The sequence below is a fragment of the Acomys russatus genome, chromosome 2 (assembly GCF_903995435.1).
Source record: "Acomys russatus chromosome 2, mAcoRus1.1, whole genome shotgun sequence".
NCBI classification, from domain to species: Eukaryota; Metazoa; Chordata; class Mammalia; order Rodentia; family Muridae; genus Acomys; species Acomys russatus.
The window spans coordinates 96,561,987-96,576,869 of record NC_067138.1 but is presented as its reverse complement, the minus strand read 5'-3'; the positions used below and the strand labels follow the sequence as shown (position 1 = coordinate 96,576,869).

At 36.1% G+C, this 14,883-nt stretch overlaps 1 pseudogene; it reads right to left on the bottom strand.

Moving 5' to 3' along the window:
• Positions 1–1,723: 1,723 nt before the first annotated feature.
• The window catches only part of LOC127198767 (aldo-keto reductase family 1 member B1-like), a 65,598-nt pseudogene continuing 52,438 nt past the window's right edge, over positions 1,724–14,883 (bottom strand).

Here is a 14,883-nt window from a genome sequence, read left to right as displayed (position 1 = left end):
TCAGAGAAAACCTTGCTTTTAAAAAGCTCAGGGGTTGTAAGCCTTCCAAATAGCAAAGTATACTAGTTTATACAGTTTTTATCAGTGTAGTGATATGTTAAATATAGAGATAATAATGATTACCTCTCATGCTCATGAAGAATTTGTGAAAACTAATGAGATTATATTTATAACACTCTCAGGCTTCTTCACAAATAATTGGTATGTAATGTCATGCATAATTAATGATCACTTACTTGCTTTGTATGCATGCTCAGCTCAGAAAGCCATTTTGCTTTACTCTTTGGATAAACATAAATTTTAAAAATGATCAGATTGGAAAATAATAATTGATTTGATAAACTACATACCATGGCCAAACAATGGAAATCTTAGGCTATGGTATTTTTCTTTTACCATTGAGTTGATATTTGGTTTTTTTTTTTTTTTTTTTTTTTTATTTCTCATATTTCATGGATTGACCGAAGGCAGTCTCAGCTGCTCAGAATGTACACTAGAATTTGAAGTTGATTGCTAATCTGAATCAAGTAACCACACTAAACAGGCATTTTAAAGAAAAGAAACCTAAGTTAACGGAAATACAACTTTCAAATACTCTATATAAATTGCCAATTTTCTATCATTTTGGTAAATGAAATTTGCTAAGAATAAGAATTATAAGCTTTAAAGCTTCCCACTTGTTGATATGAAAGGACAAATTTGTTAGTTTTACATTCTGTCTTCCCTTTAAGTGATGCTTAATTGAGGCCTGTTACCTTTTTTCATTCCGTGATCATGTTAACTTAATAGTGACTATGTGCAATGTACTGTAGCAGGCTCTTTATTTATGAAGGATTATAAAATAATGTTTAATGACCTTGTCTTGGCACGCACATATAAGGTCAATAACAACACAGGTAATAGTAAGCATTGAAGAACAATATTGGAAGCAAGAAACTCAATGAGAGTTTAAAGAGATATTGGAGGGATGTAGCATTCAAGCTCCTGGAATCACATATAGTTTGTTAGCTCCCACATAACTGCTTGGTGTGTGTGTGTGTGTGTGTGTGTGTGTGTGTGTGTGTGTGTGTGTGTGTGTAGGATGGCTATGTGAGAGTGCATAGTACACATCCTGATTCTTTCTTGTTGTTACATTGTTATTTTTTAATTGTAAGTTAAAAGTGTTCTTTACATATGATGGAATAGAGCATTTACCTATATTAGTCAGATATTTAAATTAGAGACAATATCTCCCAACATATTGACCTATATTTTAATTTTCTTTATTTTTCTAGAGTCTTCTAAAGCACAAGCAACTTAGTTCTCATGATATGTTCAACACATCATTGCTTTTTTTCCTATGTCAATCACTATGTGTTAGGGTTTTTTTTTCTCACAAAAAGAGTTTTTAATTTGAGGCAAAGAGAAGTCTGACCGAAAGGATTATAGATCTAAGCACTCAAAACCTGCCAGTGAGTGGCACTACTTGGGCTGTAAGTCTTGTTCTCTTTGGCTGGAAAGGGTACTAGTATTAAACATCCTTCAGGTGGGGAAGAAGAAAGACCAAGAAAGGCTGGAAGAAACACCTCAGCTATTGACACTGCTCTCCAGAGCCTACACCAAACCAACAAACTCTCCAAGGTGCCACCCAGTGCAGAGGACAAAAGACAAAGGACACTAGCAAGAACAGATGAGGCAGGAAGAACAGGTGCAAGTCACTGGGCAAGAGCAGGGATCTGAAGCTTCAGACTTCTGTGTGGAAGGGGTAATCCTTGTGTTTGGCACAGCTCATCAAGGCACACACCCTCCAGCTCCCATAGTAGCTGAGTAGAGTGGTCACATCCTCGCTGCTCTGCTAAAAATCAAGGGCTTTAAAGTTCTCAGCAATGTATGCTGGTGTCACAGACTTGGGCATCACCACCAAGTTCCTTTCTATAGGGAATCGGCTCGGCACCTGGGCAGTACTTTTATTGTTCTTGGCTGCAATTGCCTTGATCGTGGGACCCTCCAGGAGAGAAGGGTCTTCAAGCTTGGCGCAGGGCCTGTCAGGAGGACCAAGGGGACTGTGCGCAGTCATCATGATACCTTTGGAACGGCAGTACTGACTCAGCTTCTCCTGAGTTAGGTGTGGGTGGCACTCAGTCTGGTTAACCGCAGGTTTATGTTTTAAGCCAGGTTTGTTTAAAATCCTCTCAATTTGAAGAGTGTTGAAGTTGGAGACAGCAATCGCTTCCACCAAATCTTCATCTACCAGTTTTTCCATGGCTGTCCAAGAGTCCACAAAATCGGTGTCACTGGGAATCACATCCCCTGATGCATCTAGCGGGAAACAGATCCAGCCTTGAACCCTGTTAGCCAGTGAATAAGGTAGAGATCCAGGTAGTCCAGCTGCAGGTCACCGAGTATCTTCTGGCCGGCTCCTTTCACCATGCTCTTGTCATGGAACGTGCACCACAGCTTACTGACAATGAAGAGCTCCTGGAGCTCCACTCTGGCGCTCCACAACCTGCTCCTTGAGCTTCTTCTCCTGGAGGGCCACTCCCACCTCCTCATTCTGGTCCACCTGGGTGCAGTCAATGTGGTGGTACCCAGTGTCGATGGCATCCTTCACGGCCTCAGTCACCTGGCCAGGAGGGGACTTTCAGGTGCCCAGGCCCAGGATGGGCATCTTGGCGCCATTGCTGAGTTCCAGATGGCTGGCTACGACCGTTGCACGTTATACACACTGACCGACAACTGTGCAGCTCTGGGTCCTGCGAGCGCCTTTAAATAGCCCCAATGGGGCGGGGAGTGCTGACACATGCCTTTAATCCCAGCACTCAGGATGGGCGGGGACAGAGGCAGGTGAATTGCTGTGAGTTCAAGGCCAGGCTAGTTTACAAAGTAAGTCTAGGACAGCCAAGGCTACACAGAGAAACCCTGTCTCGAAAATAAAAACAAAAACAAAAAAACAAGACAACGACGACGACAACAACAACTAGCCCCAACAGCTTGCTCTGTGTTAGTTTTATCTAAGAATTTTTGGCTAATTTAACAATATTTTTCCTGCCATGCATGGTAGCACAGGCTTTTAATCCTAGCACTCCAGACACAGAGGTAGACAGATCTCTGTGAGGATCCAGGGCATTCTGTTCTATATAGGCAGTTCCAGGGACAACCAGGACTATTTAGATAGACCCTATCTCAAACACACACACACACGCGCACACACACACACACACACACACACACACACACACACACACGTAGCCTTTTTGGGGTTTTTTATTAATTTATTCATATTACATCTCAATGGTTATCCCATCTCTTGTATCCTCCCATTCCTCCCTCCCTCCCATTTTCCCCCTACTCCCTTCCCCTATGACTGTGACTGAGGGGGAAAAGCTCTTTAGTTTCAGATATTTTCAGTTTTGCGTGGTATCTATAAACGTGTAATTTCATTTTTTTACATAGGAGTTACTAGTTATTTTATCACTATTGTTGAAAAGACTGCTTTTCCCATAAAACGACCTTGGCATCTTGTATGCAGAAGAGTTAACTATAAATCTAACAATTTCCTTCTGGACTTCCAATTCTGCTCCTTTTATTTCCACCCCCCACACCTCCAGTTCTACACTGTTTTGATTACTGTATAATTACAATAAAGGGTTGAATTGGACACGTGAGCCCTTTGACTTCACCACTTTTCCAGAATGGTCTTAGTTATTTTGTGTTTATTGCATTTCAAAATAAATTTTAGAAACAGCTTTTTGATTTCTATAAAAATACTCACCTCTTTTCATTTTGCCAGTAACTACTTTGAACTTTGAGGGAAGTTTTAGCCTCGAAAAGATTGAATATAAATGCATGTTCTTTTTCATTCATTTATATATTTTTCATTTCTTGTGAAAAAATTTATTATTTCCTATATAAGAGTGGTAATTCTTTTAGTAGATTTAATTATTTGTCTTTTTTTTAAGCTTTATGTGAATAGAATTGTTTCTTTTATTTCACATAGAATTGGTCCATTAATATTAAGTACATATTTCTCTATTTACCTTGGATGCTTCGACCATGATGAACTCATTCATTAATTATAGTACCTTTATGAAAGTGTGGCTTCACAAATGTATGTTCCCTACCATGTTCACCCACACAGTTTCCACTCTTCCTTTCCAAGGTGGACTTAACTAGCCTACTTAAACTGGCACAGTACATTTTCTAGCACTTTATTTTTGTGTTTGGATGAAAGTGCTGAGAGTCTTAACCTATGGCCAATTTCAAGGGAAGCATTCAGTCTTTCATCAAGGAATAGAAGACTGCTTTTAGATTGTTTTATGCATAAGTATTTTTCTATTCATGTGATTGCATATTTATGTCCTTTATCACATTAATATGAAAATTTATTTTCACAATAGCTTTTATATTTCAGCTAAATTGTTGCATTTGTTGTATTCTCCCTATATTGTCATTGTCATATGGTTTAATTCTTTCATGTGCTTGTGGGTTTATCGTTCATATTTTGTGTGTGAAATATTGCATGTATATTAAGAGTAAACACATTGTTTTATGGCATATATATAGACACATGTATAACATAATAATATATACTACATTTTCATTTATTTAGAAAACTAAAATGACTTAAATATATTCTTATATTTTTTTCTTAAAAATAAATTTTATTAGAAAAAAACAAAGGCCTGGTTTGTAGTTTTTCACATACAGATTATATAGGCATTGTTAGACTTATATCTAAACACTTAATTTTAAGGGCTGTTTTAAATAAATTTTAAATGCTCAAGTTCTACTTAAGTGCCTCATATATAGGGTTGCATTTGACTTTTATACTTTAATATTTACCCTACAGTTTTTCATGGTTAATTAGGTTCAAGAGGATTTGCTAGATCCTTTGGGATATTCAACATGTTATATCATTTTATTTCTCTTTTTTGAGAAGTAATTTTGCTAGAGTAAATTATCTGTTAATGTGGTCTCTGTAGTGAGGGACTGTGTTTTGCCTCTTGTTTTAAGCTTTTCTTTTACAGCTTTCAATAGTTGAATTTATTTCATCAATGTAGCCAAAATTGAATTTTTATTTTAAAATATGTCTGGTAAGTTCTGTAGCATTGTAGTGAGACTTATCTTGCACTGTCCTTTCTAAGAAGTTTTGAGAGGAAAACATACCTTTATGCATAATCCACACATACAGCCAAGTTACCTACCCAAAATGTAAACAGAAGAAAGTCCATTGAGCAGATTAGAAAAAAAATATTTAATGGCTTAGAAACTATTGTGAGAATATTATTTTTCCATCCATGTTATTTATAAATTCCAGAAGTTCTAGAAAAATGATCAGTATATCGTGACAAAGTGTAATTGTGGCCGGTACAGGTCACTTTGAAGGCTAATACAGCAGAATTCAGAGTCAGGTCCAGCAACATGAGGAAAACGAGTAACTCAGTATTTTTCTTAGCATGTGTGGTTCTAGAATTTCATGGTATCTCATGATGTATTATCTATTTTTATATTTTTAAATTAAAATATAGTTATATTTCCTTCTAACCCCTCATATATCTTCCTCATTCCCTTTCAAACTCTTGGCCTCTTTTTCCTTAATTGTTACAAATATATATATATATATATATATATATATATATATATATATATATATATATATATATATATATATACATATACATATACATATATGAATAGATATATGAGTGCAACCTGCAGAGAAACTTTAGGCTGCTTCTAAGCCTATGATTTCAGTGCCCAGCACTTGGAATTGAATAAGTAAAAGGTGGCTGGTTTCTGGGGACAATTATCTTTCCATCTCTCAGCAGTCCTTATCTGCTTTAGATCTTTTCTCTGTGGTTGGTGACCAGCGAAAACCTCCCCCCCTCTACATGTTCAAATGGAGTACTGTCATTTTTTAGGACCTATTTAAGCAGCCATACTGTTGAGGTGTCATTTATGTAGCTTTCCTGCCATGTCCAGGGGACACACATCTGTCCACAGTCTTCAGGATCCTCTGATCTTACTTCCATGACTTTCTCCTTTCTTAAGGTGCAGGGATTGTGCTGTAGATATATTCACTGGGTCTAAGCACCCATGATCAAGTTGTTTTTCTTTTATTTCATATTGTATCTTGGCTAACTGTGTGATGTAATAATATCAGTGTTCTGCAAAGAGATGCTCCTGTGATGAGGACTGACAGTAGTGTAAGAACACATGTCTAGTTAGAGTACAGTTAGGAACTATATTAGTTCAGTAAAGCAGACATAGAAGGGACCCCTCTATGATCACACTAATTCTAGGTACTTGTATAGGTTTCCATCACCAGGCACTATTTCCTTCCTGTTGAGAAGCAGGCCTAAAGTCCAATTAGAAACTGCTGGATGCTGCCCATATATGGGCACCACTAAAATGTAGTTTCTGTTTGCTGTTTATTTTTTTTTCCTGTTCTATTAAAGTGGAATGATATTTCTATACAGGTTTCCTCTTTGTGGGTAGAAGGACAAGTACAGGTGCTGCCTCTGAATACTGTACATTGCGAATATCACACTTATATTTTCTTACATTTGTTGCCCTTTAAAGAATGTGGAAATGTATATTCTTAACAGCAATGTAGCTTATCTTTCTCAAGAGTTTTCTAAGTAGCCTGACTTCTAGTGCTATTTTCATGCATTGTTAAAGTGACGGTTCTCTGAAATTTGTATAGAATGTAGTAGTTTTCAGCAAATTTTCTTTACTTTGTTTAAACAGAGTGCAAATATACTTCAGCCTGGAAATTCTAGCCCCACCCTTGGGACAGGATTAGGGAAATTTTGTAACTCATATCCATCCAGCAGTTGTTTGTTTCTTGCCCCAGAGAAGGTCACCTTACAAAGCGGCTAATAGTATTCAGCCAAAGACATGAGAGGGTTCTTATGAAGATATCTGTTCTTCTCTTTCTTCCTATCTCTCTTATTTCCACACACTGTAACCACATTGGATGCTCCAAACTCTGTTCATCTCCTCAATTCATTGGGTCACCATTGTGTTTTTAGAATTTCCCTTGTGCACCTCAGTCTGAATGGTACTTGTAGGCACAGAGCAAATGTGTCCACAATGCCCTCTTCCTCTGTTCCCTACCCAGCCCCCAGGTACCACAATCCTGTGCTCCATGTCTGAACATAGTGTTAGATTTTTTTCTTTTGTTTGAGTCTTTTTAGTGAATGAAAACTCGTGGTACAGTTCCAGCACCATGGGCAAATATATGACTTCTTAGCATGTATTCAGTGACTAAAGCTGCAGAGGGTTCCTCTCCAAGATTAAGGTAATAAATAACAACACCTTGGGGTGTTACTTTCTGATTTTCAGACATCAGTATTTTCCACCATTTAGTCCAGCTTTGTGTTTTTCTTCTACTGACTTCCAAGAAGTTTGGGCGCGTTGTGGCAATATAAAAGCAATGAATGTAAAGGGTAAGATGGTTCAGGGTAACGGTCTGCAGAATTGTGATTTAGCAGAAGGCTTAAAGGCGGCTCTTATAATGTAATATATTTGATTCAAACAAGCCAATAAAAGAGGTCCACTTAAAATTAATAGGCTACAGATCACAGTTTATGGAAGATTTAGAGTGAATTTCAGGCTCTGAAACAAGGTGGAAAGGATTATGAGTCGTCAGTGTGCTATTTGACAATAAGAAGGGGCCAAAGAATTCTGTCTAGTACTTGTTAATTAAACTATTGTAAGTGGGACCTTCTTGGCATTTTTTGTTTTGATTGCATCTTTGAGAATTTGTACAATATGTTGACTATATGCATCCTCTCCTCCAACTCTTTCCAGATGCACACCCTGCTTCCTACCCACCAAAATTTACATCCATTTTGCTTTTACTGCTGCCCATTTGTTCATGAATGTGTGGCCTTCCATTGGAGAACTGTCTACCTACCAATGACAACACTCTTAAAAAACAAACAAACAAAAAATTAACTCTTACTCTCTCAGCAGCTATAAATTGCCAGCAGTTCTTGGCTAAGGGTTTGATTTCATGTCCCCTCCCTCTTTTCTTGACATTAAGTCTGGTTTGTGTATACTGCCATAACTGCCATGAATTCACAAGTACAGATTCTCTGATGTATCCTAAGGACACTGTTTCTTTTCATTCATTCAAAGCCTTTGTTTTTTTTTTTTTTCCCCTTCTTTCATGATGATTTCTGAGCCTTGGGAGGAGAGATTGCAGTGTAGATGATGCATTTAGGTCTGAGCACTCCACAGCCTATTGTTCTCTACATATTGGACAGTTGTAGCTCTTCCTGTTAATCATCTTCTATTACAAATGGAAGATACTCAATGAGAGTTGAAAGATGCACTCAACTATGGGTGTAAGAATGCTGAAGAACCAACAGGTGATTAATATTGCTAATCTCACTGCACGGGCATAGCTCTGAGACTGAATGAATGTCTAGTCATAGACAATGCTTCTTGTTGGCTACAGAATCCCTGTGAATTATTATTAGATGCCATTCTTTGTATGGCATGGATGAAGATTTACAGATGTCTCTTTTCTGCTCATACAAAGAGCAGAGAACCAGCCTTAGTTGTTCTGTGTATCATGCACACCTTATACATTTATAATTTAAGGACTGTATAATGCTGGTGAGAAATTATATGTTTTCAGAACAAAATAATCAGACACTGACACTGGATCAGACTTGACAGATTCATTCCTCTCAGCATGTTGGACACTGACATTCTGCATCCTTCATATTCCAGCACCAAGTGTTTCAGTTGCTGTTCCTCACCAGAACAAGAGAGATCCAAGGACACCTTTGAAGAAAGTTTCCAATCCCAATTGGTCCGTATGTATGTATGTATGTATGTATGTATATATGTATATATATATATATATATATATATATATATATATATATATATATATATATATATATATATATAAATTAATTTTATCCCTTCTCAAGTCTATGATGGGGTTGAAGACCAGATAGTTTAGTTTTATAATTAAGCTTAATTGTTTAGGAGTTTAGGTGTTTTTAGGTATAGATAGATGTTTTAAGTTGATAATGACAGGGTATGATACATATTGATTTACATTCAGAATTTTAGATGCACCAAGATAGGAAAAATATGTTTCCTTCAAGGCTGGCAAATATAAATAGTCAAAACACTATGAATACAATATTTATATAATTCCTGATTATTTTATGGTTCTTATTGCTGTAGGTAGTTTATTGTATATATGGGCAATAACATAATGCATATGTAAAATATTAAAGATTAATAAAAAGATACTCCTCATAAAATAATTTATTCCTCAGATCCAGTTTAATATTATGTCTATTTAGCAGAGTAATAATAATATATTATTGCCTAGGGCCTATGACCATAGTCACAGGTTCTTGGCCCTGCAATTGTACTAAATATAAATTTCCTCTTGTAGGATGGAACTTAAATCCTATCAGAAAGTGGTTGTCTAGTCTTATGATGTTTGAACCACTATTTTACTAGTGGGGATATCTTGCCAAGCAGGTCATTATTGTTGCATGAAGTGCTCATAGTTCATTATGATTCATAATATTCTCCCCTGGTAGTGTGCATAACAACTTACAATGCCAGGAAAGGTAGCTAATGGTTCTGATGCTTCTATATTTCTGTTATGTGACTTTATCATGTCTTGTTTTCAGAAACAGTCTTACTGTCATGGTCTGATGGTGACAATAGTATTGGCAATAGCCTTTATTGTTTAGGAATCTTTGGGACCTCAATGGCCAACAACTCTAAAAGAAGAAACCCATTTCTAGTACTGTGTAGAGAAATGTTAAGTTAGAACATGGCTGTTCTGGCAAGAGATCACACCCAAAGGCCTTCTTGGTCTATGTGATTTGGCTGGCAAGAAAACACATCCAAAGATATTCTAAGTCTGTGTGATCTAGCTAGACTACAAACATGCCTTTAATCTAGGATACAGAGGCAAGCAGATCTGAGTTCAAGACCAGCCTCATATAGAGCAAGATTCAGGTAAAGAAAAGCGTAGGTCCATGCATGGTGATACATGCCTTTAATCCCAAAGGAAGGTAAAGTTAGTTTGTAGAAGGAAGCAGCCATGCTTGAAAGTGATATACAAATGAGTGGCAGAAAAGGTAATGAATCATAGAAGACTTGTCAGAATAGGATATGTCCAACTCTAATGAGAAGAGAGAGGAAAGGGAAGCTACAGATGAGGCAGTTTTACCAGCACAGAAAAGGGTGTCAGAGAGAGAACTCAGATGAAGATGGAACAAGCCAGAAGATTAGAGCAGATTGTAGAGTTAGTTTGAGGCCAAGCAGAGCAATTCTGGGATGAGACAGAAGCTAGATTCAATACGTCAGCTGGGAGAAGAATTTGAGCCAGAACAACTCAGCCAGCCCAGACTTCATAAAAAACAAGTAAGGGTGAGCTTATTAAACAGTAAGTCTGAGAGGCTGAAAACATTCTAGGTCTAGGTTAGATTATATGGAGGCTAGAAGCTTCCAGGACTAGGCACAGGCTAGCTGAGGAAGGCAGTAAGCCTCCAAGACAACAATTGAAATAGGAGGAAAAGTTACTTTTATAGTACTAGGCTTTTAATTTGTTAGCCTGTGGTATCTAGAAAGAAGTTGCCTCTTTATAGGGTAACTATACCTTAACTATCTCTTCTACACTACTAGCTAGGTGTCTATGTGATTTTTCAAAAATTTTTAGAATAATTTTTTCTCACATACTTCTTTTACTTTTTCCTGTCATCCAACATCCCAGTTTAACTCTTCCGGATCCATTAGTTCCCTTTAAACATTTATTAGCATAGAATTTTATCTCTGCTCCATTAAAAGGACTCCCTGGTGCTTTTCCTAATTTCCCAACCCCTATGTGTATTCCAAATTCTAATACCAAACATAGGTATTAGAGGACTAAAAATCTAATATTGATCCACAAAGGAGAGAAAGGGTTTGAGGTAGGAACTCTAAGAATCAAGTAGAAAAAGAAAAAGAATGAAACTGAAACTGAGATAGAGGCTGGCTAATACCCCACTCACAAAAACTTCCATCCAAAACTTACCCAAAACTTGCCTACAGGATGTGCAGGGATATAGATAGAACAGAGATTGAGGGAATGTCCAAACAATACGTAGCAAACCCCAAGACCCCCTCCATGGAAGGGACCTAACCTCTGACACTATTAACAATACTCTGTTATGCTTGCAGACAGGAGACTATCAGAGTTGTCCTTCAAGAGGCTCCACCTAGAAACAGTTCCAACCAGATGCTGAGACTCACAGCCAAACATTGGGGAAGCATAAGGACTATGGTGGAAAAGTAGGGGGAAAGGATAAAAGGACCTAGAGGTGACAAGAGCTCCACAAAACCAACAAAGCCAATCAACCAGGGCCCAGAAGGGCCTGTGGAGTCTGAAGCACCAAACGAGGACCATGCATGGACTGGACCTAGGTCTTCTGCATAGTTGTATCTTATGAGGAGCCTAGGCTTCATGTGGATCCACTAGTAAGGAGAGGTGGGGCTATCTTTGACATGAACTCTGTTGCCTGTTTTTTGATCACTTCCCCTGAAGGTACTGCCTTGCCATCTGTGAGCTCTGGCTTATTCAGTGTTGGCAGGATAAAAATACACAAAACAATATAAAATAATATTCTTTTATTTGATAATTACTTTTTTGGAGTAAATAGTTCATCTAAAACTTTTTCATTATTAGAAAGTTTTGCTTTTTGTCCTATTATGTGTATTTTTATTAGGAAAATAAATATTAATTACACAAAGATTAAGAAACAACACAAGATAGCAGGTTACCAAGAAGAGACTTGATACCCTATGAGCATATAACAGGGGGAGGAAATCCCCCTCAGGAACATTCACAGGGGAGGGGAATAAGGGGAAAATGGGAGGGAGGGAAGAATGGGAGGATACTAGGAAAGGGATAACCATTGAGATGTAACAAGAATAAATTAATAAAAATTAAAAAAAAGAAACAACACAAAAGAATAATGTATATATTAAATTTTATCTATTCAAAATAATTGTTAATCAATATCCACATCACTGAATTATTTTCTTAATTGGATTTGTGGATGTTTATTTTTTCTTATCTTGACATTATTCACAATACAGTCTACAAATAATCTTGCCTTTTTAAAACATGCATAATGGCAAAACTACTCCAAATACACTATGTCTGTTTCCCTTCTCATTGCAAAACAATGAAAAAAGGCAGGAAAACTACTACAGTGAACTTTGAGCTTGGTATTATGTTGCATCTTTATAATTACCATACCTAATTATCACAATAGTAATTTATGACAAATGTCATCTCTGTTTTTAAAATAACAAGGTGAAATCTTAGAAGACTTGAGTCTACAATACACTGGCATAAAGAGCCACCTGAGATCAGAACTCAGGAATTAAGGGCTTCTACAGATGCATTCTTAGAGGTCCTGACATAAGAAAAGGAGATATGGAAAAAGATTTCTTATAAATGGGAGACTTATAAGAGATTTGTAAATGAGATATTTCTTATAAATGAAAATATTATACATTTAACATTTCTAATATTATGAAAATTTGTATTAAACAAGTGAAGTAAATAATAAGACATTGTTAAAAGGATTTTTTTTAACAGTTAAGGAATGCATTGTTTTATTGTACAATTGGCCATTATAACTCAAGGTACAGTAAAGTAGCTGCATCAACAACAGAAAACTGTAGTAGCTACTATGACAAATGAAAGTCTGCAGTTGAGTAATACACTTTTTACACTGGTAATATTTAAATGACTACTAGTATGGGCACATATTACATATGAACAAAACTGCACATTTCTTTTGAAAACTTTAACAAATTTTCTATTTCTTTTGAGAATTCATATATGAGTACTGTATTTATATCATTCTGCTCCTTTCTCATTCCATTCCAACTTTACCCCTTCCTTCTCAAATTCATAACATATTATTCATTATATGATATTTAACTAATATATTATAAAATATGCAAATATATTATAAATTATTTATTATATAATATATATTATATAACGAATAGTGTGTTCATTTGGATACATGTTTACTGCAACATAAATATCCAGAAATCCAGATCACCATTTTTTGCCATAATCTTCTGAAAAAAGTAATTGTTTTATTTCTGTTTCTTGTCCAATTTGCCAACAATACCATTCCTGCTAATAAAAAGATAACTGTAATAAATATACCTTTAAGAAAACAAAAATATTTCTCATGAATTTCTCTTATTGTTTTTGTCTATCTGTAACTTACAAAACTCTTGCACCTTCCCTCAAATTCTTTCTTAATGTTTTGCTGCCTTTTCATTCCTAGATAACTATTGCGACAACTGTTGCTTTCTTTCATTCTCTATTTATTCGCTTTTGAGATTGTAATTTAACTACAACATTCCTGCCTTTCTTTCCTCTTATAAACCCTTCCATATAGCTCTCTGTACTCTCCTTCAAATTCATGGCCCATTTTTGTTAATTGTATTGCATATATACAGGTGCATATATGTATGTATATATATATACATATATATATATATATATATATATATATACACCTAAACATAGCATATTTCATCCATATAATTATTTTAAAACTGGCCTCATACCTTGTTTCTGTGGCTTCAAATTTTCTTTTCATCATACAAAATGGTACTGTCATCCTCTAAGCTCCCAAAGGGGAGATTCTGCATAACCAATGACTGAGGAAATGTCTGTTACAGTATAGATGAATTTAGTTATTTAATGAATAAACCATGAGTGTTCACTAATTCAATGGTAGTGGATGCAGGAACTAGCATAGCTGAACTTTTTATGCTGTGTTAATATTTCAGATAATATTCCCAAGTCAAGTACTTCAAACAATAGCACTAGAGAGATTGTTGGCTTTAGCTGGTTATCTTCTCTTCTGGCCAGAGATTCTTCACAGAGCTAATCTAACTCTACAGAAAATATTTAGTAATATCTGGAAACATTTCTAGCTTTTATTCCTCAGAGGAATAAGAAGGTACAGTTCTATAGTCTTGTAGACTGTGCACAGTCTACCCTTGTTCATTCAGATGCTAATTTCTCTACGCCATTATCTGGTTTCAATATGGACATTGCATTGGGATATTTATTCTAAGTATCTTCTGTCTCAAGTTTGTATAAACATGCCACTGTTTGTTCTCTGTATTTCCAATAAAAGCCAACTAGCCAATGCTGAGCAATAAAGAAGATAGGATGGGACATTCTGGTGCAGTGAGGGGAGGAGAAAGAGAAGGGAGGACAGAAGAGATGGAGATGGAGAGGGCTGAGAAGCACAAGAAGGAATGAGATGGACCTATTATATGTGTAAAAAGCAAATATAATGTCAGAAATCTGAATGGGAAGAAAATATACTAGCTTGGAGGTTTAGAATGGAGTAATTATTGCTCAGTATTGGGCTCTAGGCTAATTAAGTAGGTCCTAGTCTCTCTGCATGGTTATTTGCATATATAACTGGTTAAGGAGTAACTGCTGATTTATTAAGATGATATATCAATATTAAATATTAATAATCATCTAACACTATACCTATCTAATAGTAGATGTAGCAATACTGCTAAGCATCTAATGATATAGGTTATCATCTCATAAAAACCAAAGATTTCACCTAAAATGTGGTTCAGAATCCATCTCCTAGAATTTAATCAGCAGGTGTTAATTCTTTGACCCACTGTTAAACCTATATAGCTAAGAGAAAAAGAAAATCAAACAAAATTTTTCTTAAGAAAAAACAATCATTGCTAGGGTAAAACATCTCACATCTTACTTGGATATCTGCCAAGGTGCCTAGGTTCATTGATTTATCTGTGTTGAATCTGGGTTTTAGAAGTACTTTGAATTATTCTGGGATTTCA